Raw genomic sequence first — 18,626 nt, forward strand, 5'->3', positions numbered from 1 at the left:
TTTCCTGGAGGGAATTTAGATGTTCTACATGAATACTCACAGTCAATTAGACCATCTTAGATTTGAAAAGAGCGAGCCTAATTGCGACGTTGAATTGACTCTTTGCTTGAATGGCTCTGATAAAGAGGTTTAAGCTGCTTTTTGGCACATGCAGCATGAAATTATTTTCATATACATCTATAATGCTGATGAGGCCAGTTCATAATTCAGTGGCTCTAAACAAGCTAAAACTAGCTTTTAGGGTAATTTGGCAACATTTTTGGTAAACAGAATCATTTGAACACATCAAGCAGACATGAATCAATATAGGTTTTATAGTCCAAGTATTATTAATCCTGAGGGAATGTCTCTCTTGAAGCTTAATGCTTGCTTCGCTTTATACATACAAGAATTCATCTTCAACTGGATGTTTTCAGATTTTTTTTTAAATTTTATTTTGAAACGGCTGCCATTTTTCTCTTTGAGAACCGAGAGAAATATCGGGAAAAAAAGACTAAAGGGGACACGCCCAACATTACCAATTCAGGCTATACTATTTGAACATGTGTGCAGACATACCGTATAAACGTCTGCACCGTTTATTTTTGTTTTAAGATTCATTTCTGACTACAAGTGGTATTTTTCAAAATCTTAAACTCTTTCAGTGTTTGTTGAACCTCCTTATTCTCTGTTTTTCATTAATATATCACACTACCCGACTTTTGGCCTCCATAGCTATTGCCATACAATGGAAACACAAGAGTAGAATACACATTTAAACAGGGTGACTTCTATCCAAACAATTATCATTAACGTCCAGGAAAACATTACAGAGATGTGTTTACTTACTCAAGGCAGACGGTTGAGCAAACCTGTTGTGATCCCGGACGAGCTCCTATTTGTAACGAGAGAAAAAAAAAAGAGTAAACAAACTTCCCCACTTTAAGTGTTTTATTTTATCAATACTCACTCACAACAAGGCCAGCAAACTATGCAAATCTATAAGGTCAGTGATGTAGGGCATGTAAGGATGAGATGGATTTATGGATGAGTGAGACAATGTAAGTTTGTTCGTGTCAAAATTTAGTTCACAATCAAAAACAAGCTGCAAGTAAGGAGCTGGTGTGCTCCCTGGCAGTCCATCCTGAGAAACGAGAGAGAGAGATCTCTGGGTCTCCAGCTCCTTTAGCTGCAGCAGAGCCTGTGAGCCAGGTGTTCTTCATTGGCCTAACGACCCCCTCTCCACTCACTCTGCAGACCTCATAGAAAAACAGGTTAGAAAATGTGCACACCAATCAGGACAATTCATAAGTCTGTTCTAACGAGCAGTCTCAGTTTTAGATGCTCTGGATACGGATACATAGGAAAGTTGTGCATGTTAGAACCAACATCGTTGTGAGAGTTCATGTAGTTTTAAAACATGGCCAGGACAGCTGTGAACCAAAATATTAAAGTTGAAGAGCAGAAAATTAAACCAATACGTGCTTTAACTTTCACAGTGCTGTAGCTTTGACACTATCTGATGTATTTCACAATTATTCAACAAAGTCACTTGATCTACCATTTGTAGAAAATACATTGATCGTCGCACCTTTTAATGAGCTATTAAGCTTTGCTAAATTTGTCTCGAGCAGAAGGTTCATGACCTGTTTCTGCTCACATGCTTAACACACAGTACTGATTCAGGCTGTGAAAAGTGGGCACGAGTTTAAATAGGTGTGATGAAAGTGTAACTCTATCCGGAAGCCCTCTAAACTTGGCTGTAAGGAGCATCTGAAGAATGGTGGCGGATTCAGTTGCGTCAAAAGCTGTATCATAACAACTGAATGGTTGCTGATTTGGAGGGCATGTTGAGGCAAGTACCACAGCTGTCCTTAAAACCAGAAGCAATTAGGAGGGTTTCTGCTTCCTTTCAGTGGCGAGGATAACAATCCCTGACAATGAAAGTCAATTAGTGGGAAACACAAGTAAATACTGCATGAGAGTCATAGCTTTGTGAATCAAAGTAGTGGGCTCTGTACACCACGTCTTCGTATGTCAAGGCCGTGGCTGTCTGCCAGCTAAATGTGTCGGGGCCACAAAGATATGCGAATGCAGATGAGTGTTGACAGCAAGTCAATTGTCATTCAGCCCCTCTCCCAGCCTCTTGGGACTCATCTGACATTTTTTTTTGTGCTGCAGCTACTCTTCACTGCTTGCTCACCTCACACTCCTCTGCCTTAATGCATACTAAAAGGCACAGTGGAGGCACGAGGCACCGTGTTCAGTGTTAATAAAAGGTAAACGCTCCCACGCTCTCTCTCCTGCTGGTTCGGCTGTGATGAGCAGATGGTTAAAATGGTTAAGATGGTTTTTTTTTTTTTTACCAGCTGTTTAGAAGCGCATTGGATCAGAATTGCTATGACCCTTAAGTGCACGCAGTTAGTGGTTCAGAAAACATCATTCAATCTGCTGCCCCTCCCCCTCCTGCTCGGTATTTAGTCTGATATGTCACTTATCTGCTTTCACTTCATGTTGACGGTTACTTATTTTTACCCCAAAATTGGTCAAACTGTTGTGAGATCTTTCAATGTGCATTTTGATCCCATAACATCCTTTTTTTTTTTGTGGTTACACAAAACACCCAGAACGTTGACCTCTCACAAACCCAAATCAAGACATGACTGATTTCTTTCTCAAAATATTGGAAGCCATTGTTGTAGGCTCATTTTAGCCAAATTGGGACGAATAGTGTTTTTCCTCTGTGCCTTTGTTCTTGGCAGCGGACTAAGTGCTCGCAGCTGTCAGTTGAGTGTATTCTCCTTGCCCAGTATATGTGGCTTGGCTGCACTTTTATCTGGCTGGGTCCCTACTGTGGTGACAGTATGCCATGACCGATTTCCGTTGACTCACTTTAACTGTAACCACAATGTGTCCCTTGCAGAAAAATCCGACTTGCTTTTTTGATCTCATCGAGTTAACATGATGGAGAAAACGGGCTTTGCGTGCAGTTTGCTGATTATTTAAGCAGCGCTTGGAGCAGTTTGTTGATGAAATGAAAGAAGAGGAGATGCCTGAAATGATTGTACTGACAATGGCACAATGCAGGATGATGTACGATGACTAAATGGTATTTGGATGTGGTTGGAGATTGACTCAACTTTCTCACATTACATGAATCTTCGAGCTTCGTTTCTTGCAAGTACACAGAATAAATGAGCGTTAAAAACACCTCTTAATAAGCAGCTAAAATGATATGTGTGAGTCCTTGTTTGCTGCAGAGAGAGCATTTCTCCTGCCAATGCTTTCATGCAAATTATTCACACTGGAACCGGCTTATCTGTGAACAATCATAGTTGGCATTTGAAAGAGGGTGAAACAGTTCCACAGGATTTTTACATATGCATAAAGCTCGGTCACAAACTTCCACACAAAAGACTATTTTCAATGCACACTTCAGCTATTTATCTTAAAATAGTCTACTAATCCAGCACCTAGCACATTGAACTTTGTATATAATGACTGAGTACACGTGCATTAAGGAGTTGTTATTTATTCATTAAATGGCTTAGTTGCAAAGTCCATTCATTCTTTTATAAGTTCTATCTCACAGGGCCATGTATGAGCTGAGATTACAACATCTATGCATGAATAAGATTAGAGACCTGGCTGTTGACAAGATGAGCAGGACGGTTGTTTGGGAAAAGCATAAACTGGGTGACTGTGGGTTTAAATAAATCACAGAACATACTTTTTTCATGGTGTGTTTATTGCGATGATAAATGGCTGCTCAGATTTTTGCATTTGACCATTACCTGAGGAACACATCTGCATCTGCCTTACTGGATGCTAATGACCCAGCGCATGCCTAATATACTGGAGTGAGAATTCAAACGAGGCTCAACCTGCCTGTGAGGCTGGCTTAAGCAAACACCAGGACAGCTGGCAGAGAAATCATTGTGACTAATGGCCCCAGTGTGAGACAGGAGCAGGGCTGTGGGTGGTTGTTTTACCACGCTAAGAAGAACAGACTTTGTTTGTCTTTCTATAGCATACAGTGTGACTGTGTCATTCTGGAAGTGTCTGCTTTGTTTTTGTTTGCCTTGCTTTTTTTTTTTTTTTTGCCACTGTAGTGCGAAGCTAGGAAGTATGAAAAACTGTTTTTTAGAGGTGACCTTTCGAAATGAGAATGTATTAAAGCTTTTACAATTGTATGGATAAATCTCAGACTTTAATTTCTGGGACCTGGAGTTGTGGTGCTCTTCCCTGTCAATTCTTATTTTGACTTTATTTGGATTTGGCTCCTCTACCGCAATAACCTGTCCTTAGGGCAAAAATGATCTGATTTGTTCCTCCCTTGTCTTTTACTCCTAATCACATCCACCTCCGAGCCAGAGAAGAGTCGTGCAGCTGTCATAACTGAAGCACAGCTCGGGTGATGGGAGTGCATGTTTTTGCTATTATCTATTCAATCTGAGCCAGAACACAATACTAAACCTCCACCAGTTCCTTCTTTCTCACAGACCGCAGCATGATCAATACCCACATCAAAGGTTGCGCGGAGATAGCAGGATTCTTTGAAGCATGTTTGTGGAGCTGGATTTGCTGAGCTAACAGGGTCCACACAGAACCCCCTTGAATAAGCTTGTTTGGCTAGCATCCTGTCTGTTTGTAGAGGAACCGAGTGGACTCTAATGTAGAACAGACAAGGCCTCTCCCTTGTCTTTTCCCCCCTTCCCTTTAGCAGCTAAACGCATCCATAGTGCCAGTGCTTTTTGCTCCTCTGACATACGCTTCATTTCATGCCAGCTCAAATATTTATCTAATACTGAATTGGCTGGAACACTTTGGAAGCAGCGAAATGCCAAAAAAATATTTCTCATCAGGGACACAAAATAACTTGCATCATGTTTCACAGTGCCAAGTGCAAATATGCCGGGTAATTACTGATTGAATTGAGATGGAGTGCAGACAGCAGCCATCTTGTTGTGCGGTTACCTTGTGTTGTGACTTCAACAGGCAGGCGAATATTTCCAGCAGCGGTTATTTTGCACTCAAAACACGACCTGTGTCCCTCTGAAGCTATTGACTATTTACAAAAGTGCTTTCCATCTCCTAAATGGGAAAATTGCACATTTGGGACTTTGTTTGCTAAGTGGGTAAAGAGGTAGAGGAGGTGGAGGTTCAACCACAGTACAAACAAAAGCGCATAACTCCTGCCATTCCACAAGAGCGAGTCAGCACCTCTGAATGTGATGAAGCAGGCACCGTTGAATCATCACTTTACAGGTACATGCAAGTCGAGGATGAAACATATCAAAATGTATGTTTTTAAACGACAGAACAAACCTTATTTATGATGCTATGAGTTCTTAAATGTATAAACTGTTGAATCTTTTGGTTGTTAATTGCACTGTTTGGTATATGCAGCGTGTGGGTTAGACTCTCCAGTCAGCTGTGGCTCATTTGAAAGTGAAATGTGGAAAAATGCTGACATCTCTTTCTTTTCCCTCCCAGCACCGGGGGCTCCACTGCATTTGCATCCCTGTCTCTTTCTCAATCTCTCGTTCTTTCTCATTTACATTATGGATGGTTCATTTAGCTTACATGACCGAGTGAATACATAACCCAGGGCGTTTCAAAATACCACCAGGGCCTGTAGGGATAAAATGAAACCACATAAGCAGAAAATATTGCTGCACTGCCATCTGCAGCAGCCTTTTATTCAGCTCTTCCCTTTTTTCTGTGGTTGACAATCATGGCCTGCTCCTGAGCAAAACAGTTCAACAAGGTGTAACCATTTGAAACAGTGACTAATGATGTATAGGAAGACCATGGCAATGGATTTCAAATTGACATTCATCAAAGCAGCAGATAGTGTTTTACTAACTTAGCAGCTACAGCGTTGTAAAAAAGCTGCAGACCTTTTTTGGTTTCACCTGTTAAATCAAAATAAGTTTGTTAAGAGATCCCACATCTACAATTAACCCACTGTGCAGATGCCATCTGATTGAAATGGAAGTAGCATTCCATTAGAACTCACCTACTATAACAGAGATAGTGCTCAACTCATCAGCTGTTATTTGATCATTTCTTTTTATTTTGTGAAATTGGTGACAAACTAGCATACTTACAAACAAAATAATATGATAGCTTAAAAAAAACTGAACTAAATATGGTATACGTTACAAATAATATTTCCAAGAAAACCTTCTAATACAATGACTCATTATTTTCACACTCCAATACAATGATACCTCAATGTTTAGCCTTCAAGTGTATAATTAGTTCTTAATTATTTTCAAAATAAAATGTGTCACCCATTAACTTTAACAAGTAAACCCGAAGCATCATCACCAACTCATGGAGCTACTTTAGCCTAATTAGCAAGCTGTAAAAATCTTCAGTATAACCCTTTTACAATTAGTTAATCATAAATATTAAAACATAAACATAGACAATGTTGCTAACCAACTCATGGAGCTAACTTTATCCCAACGAGCTAGCTTACCAAAGCTGTAACACTTGTCACTTTTGACTTTTTCTCTCTGTGGGTAATAGAGGACACATTTATTTTCAATAATGTAAATTATACAATTTTTTATGAAATTCAAATGTCATTTTTACCACATTTATCTTTGTAAACTGCATGTGGGAACGGCAAGCTTGGCAGGTGATCTAGCTTAAAGATAAACTAGCAGCACATTATGAGAAGTCACTTCTGTGTTTGAAATAACTTCCTCATAAACCACTTCAATACTACAGACTTTACCTATAAGGAAACTATAGGGAACACCTAAAGAGACAATAAGCCTATGAAAATGTGTATCTGAGAGAGAGAGTGAGAGAGTAGGCCGAAAAGTGGTGAGTGGTAGGTTTGCTTTTCTGTGTGATCTTTGTGTGTGTTATGAGCAGAGCTGTTAACATTATTGCTGCAATGTGTAATTGAAGATAAGAATGTGATACCTGCATGCACATTATAAATGGGCTTTGGCAAACAACACAAGCTTTTATTCCTGCTGCCAATAAGTTTGAAGGCACTTTGTTTTGCAGAGCAACACAAAGGCTCCGGTGACAGGCCAGTTTTACAACCTTGATGACTCAATGGGCCTAATGACAGAATAAACCACACACACACATCAACACAGCTTTGCCCACACGGAACAAGATCACCGTGTGTAATTTCACAAGAAGACATTTCACAAGTGGCTGTTATTGTGAATCGGTGATAAAAGTGGCAGGGTGAGAAAACATTTGTGTAAGGGGGACCAGATTGCGAGCTCCACCTCTGCACCTTCAGCTCGCTCAATGACAATCCTGAGCTTTGGTTCCTCCTGCTCTGCTTTACATTTAGCACCACAGCTCGGGCCTGGACAGGTCCACAGCTGTTATCTCAATGATGTTCTAATTCTAGTCAAACAGCTCTGTGTTTGACTCAATAGAGGCAGTGTTAGTCAGGAGAGTCAATATTAGCTGAGCACACAGAGCAAGGACTGGCGTTAGGAGAAAGAGAGCGTTGTGTGTGTGTGTGTGTGTGTGTGTGTGTGTGTGTGTGTGTGTGTGTGTGTGTGTGTGTGTGTGTGTGTGTGTGCGTGCGTGCGTGTGTGTGTGCGTGTGTGTGTGTGTGTGTGTGTAACAGGATTCACATGTAAGTGTGCTCCGTTGGTGAACCTTATCCGCCTTCTAGACTAATAAAAATAAAGATAATAAGAAATCGGAGGAAAGCAAACTCCTGCTTACTTTTGCTTCAGTAGCTTCAGTGTTTGACATGAGTGACATTTCTTTCATGAGCATGTTATTGTAACATGCTCATTCACCCGCTTTCTTTTCTCACTCTCCTGTCTGTGCAGTCAAGCCCGGGCCTGCTGTCCTACATAAACAGATAAACACTTCTCGGTTTAACTTTCAGACTTATCAATGTCAAACAGCTGCCAACACCAACAGCTGGATTATGATATTGTCTCTGTCAAATTGCACAACTACTACATTAAATCATCTATTTTACTGATGTGGTTTGGTTAGAGAAACTCAGAGTGAAATCAGCACCTCCATATTAAACATTCAGAGGCTTAAAGCATATGTGCGGCTGGATGAAACTTTAATTACAGGGCAGCTGAATATTGTTTGAGTTTTGCCTCATTTGCATACATAAAGTAAGAGGAATTATAAACCCATCAGCTAACAGCACCTTCTGTTTGTTCAGGAATCCTCAACCAGCACAGTTGAATCCAAAGAAAGAAACAAACAGAAATGAGCTTGCATCTGCCAATCACAGTAAAGAAGGATCAAAGAAGTGGACGTACCATATGCTTTTATTGAACAGGGCTGTAGTGTGTTTATTATGCCCTGTCTTTCTACTTAGCCTGTAATATAAATCTGAGAGTTCACAAACAATATGATCAACAAGATTGGAAAAAAAAAGGGAAAAAATAGGTCTCAGAAATAGCTTTTTTCTCAAAGTTTTCTGGAACCTGATACTTGACAAAGCCTCCTCAGAGCCACTATTGACATTATACTTTATTTGCACATGCTGCCCAGTAAGCTGTGTGACGTAAAAACTCTACTAGACAGCACATAATCTGACACACACAAACAATAGGTTTTGTGTCACTGAAAGGGCCTTTGTCTACTGACACTGTTTTTTTTTTGTTGTTGCTCAGTTTCAGAGAGCTTCCCATCGCGCTTATTGTTGTTAGGTTACAAAAGTTAATCTCAGCTTCCCTCAGTAATGACTGTTAGATGTGTTTTAGATAGCTCCATGTGTTATGCTTATTATTCAAGGATACTTCACCAAGAAAACATGGAAAAGAAAGGAGTCATGTCCTGGCATTAGCAGAAGCTCTTGACCTGGAAATTGTCCCCTCGAAAAGAAGAGTCAGATTAATATCTCCACCGCCATTGCTGCTGACAAAGTTGATATCAGCAGCCCCACCCTTCTTGATTTTGATTGAGAGTGCAGCGCCAAAAAATGTCTGCCGCTGAGGGTTGAATACGCTGCACTACACTTGTTTTGTATTTAAAACTTCCAGCGCAAAAAGCGCCATCTGTGGCCAAAGGACCAGCCGTAGGCTTAATGTACAGTTGTAATGTAAGCATAAAAGTAATATGAAAATAATCTGTATATAATGTTGTCATAGCGAAGGCCAAAACCTTTCTTATACTGGCATGGTCTTACAGGATGGACGCTCCCAATATAAAGCCGGATGTGCAACGATGATTTCACTTCATTGTTGCCTTATTGCATTCAGGAAGTGAACAGGGATCCCGAACATGCAGAAACTTCATTCCACTATAATGTCGAGCAGCGCTGCGCAGTGTCGCAACAGAAAACCATGCTAACAGTGTGATGGCTGTGTGCTTGTGCAGCAGCTGTGATAGTAGCAGACAGTCAGCGATGTCTGACTGAGCCTGTGGCCTTGTTAGCAGTAATAACTAGTGTAAACAAACAGCAGTAGTGTATTTTAAGGTCATCACGAGACATCAACAAAAGCCTCCCAGTCAGCACAAAGCAGTGGATCTGATGTGGCAGCACACTGCTCCTATTTAAATCTGCTGACATGAGAAAAAGCAACATTAGCTAATGCACTACTTAAAGACCATAATCGTTCTTTCCCCTACTGTTAATGAACGCTAATTAGAAGTCTGGAGCAGTTTCTGGCATGTGCTGGCTGCTCCTCTAATGTGCCGTATTGTTCCTCTCCTCGCTCCAGCTCAGCACTAATGCTGCTGTGCCAGCTATTAAAGTCAGATAAGCTATCCATCTTTAGCATTGCCAGCCAAAAAAAGCCACTAATAGAGTAGCCACAAAATTGTTAATTTCCATGGTTTCCTTTCCTTGTTTGATTGATCTCTCGCAGTGTATTAAATGGGCTAATATTCCTCATGGCTCCTCCTTGTGTGTTTCATTTTTTCACATACTCTTTTTACAGACCCCCCCCCCCCACCTGAAACCTCAAAACACTCAGTCAGAAAAAACACTCATCTATATTTATGTGTGTCTTTTTATTAAGGCTTTTTCAGCATGACACTTGATCATGGACGCTGTCATAGGCAGAGCACAGTGTTCCCTCTATGATAAATGTTACTTAAACAGGAGTGCATCTTAAAATCTGGGCTGGCAATAATGTGATACAATCCATGAAACTGCTCGGCTATAATAAGGTTAATCACAACCACACTTTTAACGAGGATTAGGAGACATATTAGCTGCCATATTATCCTCAGTCCAGATTCCTGTTAATTTTACAACTGATTTTAAGATCTGGCAGAAATCCATTAGCCAATTTAGGCTAAATAGGCCACGGAGGATTTGAAGTGAAATGTGAGTACATGGCTTCAGAATAAGATCTGACTTGTGAATATAGGCTGTTCTTGTAAACGTTGTTCATGGTTCACTTTAAATTAATTGATTAAGAATTACTCGAGCAATTGCTCATATGAAAATTAGAATATTAAGGACAGCTAGGGTGGTTTTAATTTTTCATGGCATGTTTAATGGCGCAAGGTTTTAATAGTATATAATAATAAAATAATAAAAACCGAAAACATTCGCAGATATCCTGATCCATTCTTTTAATTATAGGTAAGAAATAAGTCTACTTTTTTTTAAAATTGCTAGAGCTTTGTTAGGTTTCATTACTTACATCTGCAAAGTTTACATGAAACTATATTGTTGTTTATACATTCAAATTGTTGGGGCACTGTAAGGATCTTGGCAGCTTTAAAGTTTGGCTTTGAGGGTTTTCTAAATTTTAACATAATATGAAAGGAACTTTTTTTTCAAAGTAAAAAGCTGTTGTTTCTAAAAGACATTAAGCTTTATGAAGCCATAAGCTATGTATAAATAACCGGTACACATTAAAAAAAACGTTTTATTTAAGCTTTGTTCAGACGGTAGGCATCAGTGGCACAAATCTGATTTTTCTCTCTCGTGTGATTACGACCTGTTCATTTATATCAATTTAATCAGCACAACTTTGAATCACATCTTTTTTTATTGATTTGTTAAATTTGATTTCAGACATGTTGAAATGTTTTGTCAGATGAAAGGCATATTTCTTTGCAATGCAAATTCAGCCAACAGTCATTCAGAACAAGCTCACATTTTACATAGTGTGTTAATAATTCAATGTGTCACTGAATAGTGACTACACCAGTGACCTATGGGTTTTCTCTGGTGAGTGAATGTCATGAGAGTGAATTTAGTAAATCACGATGACAATCATCTAAAAGTGACACATTGTAGTGTCTCTCAGGACTGTGAGGTCAAAAACGTCCACTTTACAAATAATGTCCTCAGTGGAAACAATCCAATTCAACCTGGATGATATATGTCTGGGTGATATACTGTAGGTGAGGTACTTATCCAAATTAGCAAAAAAAGAATCTAAGCGTAAGTGTATGGAAATGTGAACTCCTCAGAGAATAAAGTTATTGCTAAGACCAGTGCCCTTTAACTGCAAAGTTTACTCCAGAGACGTGAGCTGAAACAACTTCCCAGCCTCCCAGTTGTTCAGTTTTGACACCTATAGACACCAATGTCTGCGTCTTACCCAGGCAGACGCATCTTATTTCATGGATCTGAAACTAGATCCATGAAAGTGCACTGGAGAACAGTGAGTCTGTGATTGTAACAGCTCCCTCAAGAAAAAGGCTTTAGGATCGTTTGTGTCCTGCGAGTATTCAAGACAAAGCTGATACATGAGGAAGTGTATATTTCACCACCCCAGAATTTTCATCTGCATGGAGATGAAACAGTCTGGCCTGAGATTGAGGAAACCCAGGAAGTGATTAGTTTATAGAGCGTGCATGAGTTATAGTCTTGTGGTTGTGCAGACGTGCCCGGCTCTTTGGCAGAGCGACGTGGGAACAGTGAACCTTTAATGCTGTGCGACTTTATGGCTCTTCATCATGTTTTGTTTGACACGTAGCAAAGTGAAGTAACCATTTCCCCTCACGGTCTGGTGTTACTCTCACACAGGCTGATGGATTTAGCAGATTGGAGTGATGCTTATATTTGCTCAGGAGAGGATTCTTTGAGTCAATTAACAAAGACATTTATCATCCTTCTATAATATGTATGTCAGGCGTTTATTGTCTCTTTAATAGGACAATAAAGAATCTTCCTTGTAGAACTTCCAAAAAGTATTCAGCATCTCCTTTTCAAGTAGAGACTAATTAATATCAATGGGTCAATAAAATACACAAGTATTGTATATTAAGAGGTTACTAAGTTATCAACAGTTAACATTATTAATCTACAGAGATACAACAGATACATCATTCAGGTTCCTTGAAACTCACAGTTATAACTTTTCCAGAAGAGAAACAAAAACTTAGTTCCCCATAATAGTTGAACTTGTATAGCTGCATCAAACATCATCAGCTAAGCATTGCCTCAGGCTTTGTAAACACAAATATTTTTTTCATTTTAAAACTGCATTTTTGCACAAAGAGAGATTTACATCCATTTAAGATACTTGAAAACTCACATTAATGATTCAAAATACGTGGGCATGTGTTTGCAGGAGTAAATATAAAGAAAACTTTCCACTTTGTTATTCATGGATAAGTTTCAAAAATTACTTTCAACCAAAAAAACAGCTTTTTTTTTAAACAAACTTTTTTTTGTCTGTGGATGGATCTGGTTTATGAAAGTTTACACATCAAGACTAATTTAACAAAGCAGGATGCAAAAAGTTGGGTATTGGGTCAATCTTTTCATATTTCAAGCTTTAAAATCACAAATATGTCAAAGTGAAACGGCGAGAAGCATTTTCACAAGTCATGAATACACTGTGATTGAAACTATCCAAAGTTACAACTAAAACAAGAAGTTAGAAGCAACAAGTAAACGTCTCTCCCCTTAATTTCTCTATTGTCATCAATTATTTAATGTAGTTGACAATAAATAACATCCATGCACCAGGTGAACTGATGTGAGAAACCAAACATAAAGCTTCCTTTTACATGGAGGAGTTTGCCCTCAGGCGTCTTTGCTCTTTTGTTTGAGTGCTCTGCTTGGGTTGTCTTAAAAAATCATGAGGGGTTTAATAACCCAAAGCTGTTTCAGTATTTTCTTGACGGATCTATCTGTCTTTCAGATCTGGATCTGAGTTACTCTGTCAGCCACTTCTTGTCCTGTCACTCTGCAGCCAACAGGAGACGACTCCACAAAGGAGGATCAGCCTGACGCAACAAGACTTAAATCATAGAAACTGACACTGCCAGTCAAAAACTGCAGAATTCTTGAAGACGTGAACGCTCCTCCTCCTGGAGAAGTAATACCTACAGCATCCTGTACTTTTAAGTGGTTTCCTAGTGGAGTGCCTGCAGGGCGGGGAGGTACCAGAGTGTTGACTGACGGGTGGTTTCAGCGGTTAAATGTGTGTCATATAGCTCTATGCTCAATCCCAGATGAGTGGAGCTTTTGTCTCACACACATCTCCCTTTCTCCACCCTTGGCCGCCCCCCCGACACAGCCGCTAACAAACAACTTAACACGCTGTGGAATGTGGTCCAAAGCAGAGGCAAAGGCAGAACAGGTCTTAATGAACCACTAACAGCCGCAGGACTCAGGGGCGCCAGCACCTCATATAACATCTACTATTATGATTATTATTATTATTATTATTATCATCATTCCCCCTTTGGCTCTATCATTGCTCAGATAGTCTGTTGCCAAAACAACAGCTTGTTATCTGAGGAGTGATCAGCATGTGCTAGCAGAAGGTTTGCCCCACTGACTTCTAACAACACATCGGGGTTAAGAGCTACAGGTGTGAGCATTCCTGTGCACACTGGGAGGGATGGAAAGAGCGGTCGGAAACAACCGCACCTTCGAGGCTCGAGATGCCTAAGATAAGGATTACTTGCGAACCAAAGGTCAGACAAAAAATAAACACAAAAAAACAACAACAATCTCAAAGCCATCTTCTTTATCCTTCAGCGCACACATAGCAGGCGTGCTGTTCTTTGATACAACCTCTGACAAGGATAATCCAGGACCTTGTTACACCTATTTAAGACTTAATTGCTACCTGTCACAGGGCAGGAATCTTCCCTCTTTTACAAGGCGCATAATAGCCCAGAGCGTCAGTCTTCATTGTGGTGCAACTCATCAACCTAAAAGGGTGGATACATTTTTTCTGGCAGATGAAAGATAAGATGGGGAACCATGTGAGTCGATGCAATCATATCGCGGCGTAGCTTGTGGTGAAATTCTTTGTGCATTTGAGGGCGGCGCTGCATTTCACCGTTTTGCCTCGAGCGCTATAGGAAGCCGAGTTGCAGCGAGCTCAAGCAGCAGCTTGACGAGAGGTGTCCGCTGGTGTTCTGAGCCGCCCCGCCTGCCAGGCACAGTGGAGGTGGTGTCACAGCCCCCGCCCTGTTTCACTCCCCTGTTCACCCGTAGAGTGACAGCGAGGGCGGCAAGCTCATCGCAGGCACATTTCAAAGGTGAGTGATTTATATGGCAGCTGTTCCCCAGTGTGCCCGTTCCTTGCGTTTAACAGCTGACAAACACATGCTTTTTTTTCTGTCACGCTCGCATTTATGGCCTCACAATTCTATTAGTGTGGCCTCCACCATACAGGGAAGTTTTTATGATGTGGTTACATCAGTCAATCAAGCTAGCTCGCTTCTTCAGCAATGCACGCAGGCAACAAAGACTTAAAGAGCGAACAGCTGCACCATTTCTCAAGGAAAAACTTTATTATTATTTTATTATTGTTTTACATTGTACTTTATGTAATTTTCTTTTTTATGTGAAAGCAGGCTCAGAAGTAGTTGTTTGATATTTGAGCCCTCTGCGTTAACCCACCTCAGCACACCGGCAGAGTGTCACCTTATTTCACGCTGACTCTGAAACAGTGCTGAGAATTTGCGAGGCAGTTAGTGGCCGTCATTAATAATGGCCTCGGTTGGGCTGACAGCTGCTGATTGGAATGAAGAGCTGCTCCATGGCAGACAGCTACAAATTTCCCTGACAGCCAGGTCTCCATTACTGGGCGTCAGCTGGCAAAACAGCAGTAATCAGAGAGGCAAAGAGGACAGAAAACATGCTTTCTCGCAACAGTGTTAGATAACATAAACACACAAACAAACAAGTACGTACACATATAACTCAATCTGCTGTTGCGACAGATACACTGCTCAAACAACTGCTGAACATCTGATGGGTTCATCGTTATGACCGGACAGGTGTCCTTTTCACTTTTTACACCTTCAGTGGAGATTGTCCCTGGACAATTCAGAGGATTCACATGTGTATTTATTAATAATTAAAACAGCCATTTTGGTGTGAGAGAAGCATGCTGTTAGGATCGAATTTCCTTTCTGACATCATGGTGAGAAAAACCTTTCCTCAACCCTTTCTGTGAAGTCATAAAATGCTGACACTAAATGTAGAATATTTTCAAAACATTTCCTCTAAAGCATTATTAGTCATGCTAGCAATTCTATTAGCATACAGAGAAAAACATGTACGCTCCTACTGACTTCAGTTTTTTTTTTAATTTAAAGCAACACCGTGTGATGTACTTTTGTGTTTTTGGTGAAATGTCACATCAACAATAACCCCCCCCCCCAAAAAAAAAAAAACATTAAACAAACTTGTTATTCCATGGATTTCTTTAATACTCAACATAATTACCACTTTGTGTAATCTGCTATTCTGATATATTAGACCACTGCTATGAAACACTGACTCGTGCTTTGGAGGTAGATCTGATCTCAGACTCTGCAGGAAAAAAAATCGAAACATATTCCTAAGCAGAAGCAAGTTTGTTCAATTTCATGTCAGCACGATTACTGGTGCCAAAATAAAAGGAAAAGAAATCAGCTGGGTCAATATTAAAAGACACAAATAGACAACTTGTATCAACTCGACCCAAATGCCTGCATCACCCTACCAAGGTTTCTTTCAGCTTTAAAAACCCACTTGTACATATCCCCTTAAGATATGGTGTGCTGCATATTATGTGATTATTGGACCCAGGTCTCATTGGTTAGAGTACTCAAGTAAAGTTAAACATAGGATTATGGACTTTCTCTTTCCTTAAGTTAAGTTTTTGGCTTGCCTGAAACAAAGATGTGAACCCCGTCTCCTGCTCTGCTTCTTCTGTGGAGCATTTCTTTCAGCATAAAAAACATCTTTACCAAAGTACATAAACCTGCCAGCAATTGTGTTTTCCATCTGAACATAAGTGTCAAAACAAATCTGCAATAATCATTCATTTTACTGGAAACAAAAATGTATTTTTTCATAGAGCCAAATGAAAGCAGGCCAGAGATGTTTTGTTTGGCAAACGGAAATACAGCAAAGAAGATAATGCATTTCTGCAGTAGATTTTGAATTTAATATCAATGAGCAAAAATCGAACCAGTTGTTACAGATCGAGTAATTCAGTCAGAAATAGAAATCTACATACCTTTCACATTGGTAAATATAGACACATGGTATCTCTCAGGCCTCACAGAGTGTTTTGCAAAACTAATGGATTCAGGCTGAGATCTACAAAATCATGCAGTGTCTAGATTTAAACACATACAGATTGCTACAGACAGGGAACATGTACGGGAATTTCAAGAAGCCAAAATTACGTCAAATTGGAGCTCCTAATACCTGATCCTGAAACTGTAGTTGTATGAGTGAGGAGGGCAGGCGCAGTGGGTTTTTTTTTTCAGTGGGAGGAGTAAAAGTGAGAGACTGTGGCCTTGAACAGTTTGATCCCTGTAATGACAGAGGGCTTTGGTAAGGGTCAATCTGTCAGCACTGTGCTCCCACTGATCCCTGCTGCTCCCTACTCTACTGCAAAGCATGTGAACGTGGTCATCCACACGCTGCAGAGAAATGTCCCCGATGTGTTCCCCTGTCCTACATGCAATATTATCTTCTGATCCGGGTGTTTTGGACTAATTGAGATATGAGGTAAACACAATTTAACACTGGTTTTATGGTCAGGTCATTAGCTCATTGTGGGGTCGAGAAAACGATTTAGGACATTTAATTGAAACCTCAACTCCGTCAGCCTAAAACCAGATGGTGTAGCACATTGAAATGAATCATTTCCCAAACTTCCCTCGTGATGTTGTTGTACACATAAACTCCTGTCCACACACACACACACACACACACACACACACGCACACACACTGTGGTAGGAGACAGGACAGATTAGGTATCAGAGCCTTATAACGCCTTATTTATTCAAGAGACTCAAATGCCTTATCTTATACCAACTGAAAAAACAAACACGCTCACAATGCACATCAATCCCCAGCATGCACATACAGTACACACACACACACACACACACACACACACACACACACACAGACTGCAGAGCTTTAACAGGAGGTGGCAGACGACCAAGAATGGGAGGCTTCATTTTATAGCTGCCTCTTCCTTGTCAGCTTTACTCCTCGCAGCAATAAAACACTCCATAATAAAAGGCGCTATCCCCGAGAAGCAGCAGGACTGCAGCTATAGATAATCCACTCAGCTCACACGGCCTCGCTCAGCGTTTGCATATCTCGCAGCGGAATTCATTTTGTAGGTTTACTTCAGCGTACTCTGGTTTTAAGCATTATGGAAGGCGCAGAGATATATGGCTTAGCTGCTGGATCATCATGAACAAAGCAATATTGTGACCTTAGCTACAAGTGGGAGAGCAAGCTGCTTAATTAGCACCTACTACATTATCTAAACAAGACCTTTAGAGAGAAGATAATTAAACCTCCAGATAAAAACTAATAAGGGAGAAAGGCTGGCGGGTAGTAAATTAGTATGTACACTATTGTTTTTCGACACACTATGGCATTCAAGATATCTAACACACTGAGGAGAAACTTTAGTGCGCCTCTATAAACCCAACAGTATGAAAAGAAAGGAATTAAAAATGAAATGTTATTCAAAGGGCATAACTCTTCACATCAGCTGCGCACGGTTTACTGAACACTCTCGCTCCCTTTAAATCATTCACTACAATTTATATCGTACTTGTAAATCCGCGGTCAAGGTTACTTGTTTGGAAGCGTAGCCGAAGCAGGCATGTGTCATTACAGCAAGCACAATTCACACAATATTTATGACACATGATGTCCCAACTGGAGCTACTTCCTGTCTGTCCCCTCCCCCTCAGAGGACTGGCTGCCTGCAGCTCCAGCAGCTTTTCTGTGAGACATCTGCTCATCTCCTCTGGGTGTAATGCTATACAGTCGCCCTCAGACAACACTGTTTATCTCCAGATTTATGGTGATATGATGTTTCGGGCTGAATCTATTGATAAATATCTGTTGATTATAGTGTAAATCTGGATCGATTAGTGGACTAGTTGCTATACACATTTTTTTGACATTTCATTAATTGGTAAAGTGTAAATTAACATTTTAAGTGGAATAGGAGAAATGTATTTTCCTGTCTATGATAAAAAAAACAACTAAAAAATATTTTAAGGTTTTAAATTGTTGTCCATGTGGGCTTTAGGAAATTGAAGTTAACATTGTTCCCTGTTTTATTTGCTATGCTAAAATGTTTACTACTAAATGGAAAAAAGAATGCACATCCCATTATTAAATAATTATCGACATAGCATAAATGTTATTCATAAACTAAAACAAATACAACTTACTATTTTTGCAAGATTAACCGAGAGGTCGAGCTTTTT

The 18,626-nt window shown here is 40.1% G+C and overlaps 1 protein-coding gene across 1 annotated transcript in view; it reads left to right on the plus strand.

Moving 5' to 3' along the window:
• gatd1 (glutamine amidotransferase class 1 domain containing 1) overlaps positions 1-7,085 on the plus strand; it is a 61,070-nt gene extending 53,985 nt beyond the window's left edge. The window contains exon 8 of the mRNA XM_065957166.1: positions 7,075-7,085. The gene's annotated coding sequence lies outside the window, so the exon portion shown is untranslated. The remainder of the gene's footprint in view (positions 1-7,074) is intronic.
• Positions 7,086-18,626: the final 11,541 nt, after the last annotated feature.

Source organism: Labrus bergylta, chromosome 7 (genome assembly GCF_963930695.1).
Source record: "Labrus bergylta chromosome 7, fLabBer1.1, whole genome shotgun sequence".
NCBI lineage: Eukaryota > Metazoa > Chordata > Actinopteri > Labriformes > Labridae > Labrus > Labrus bergylta.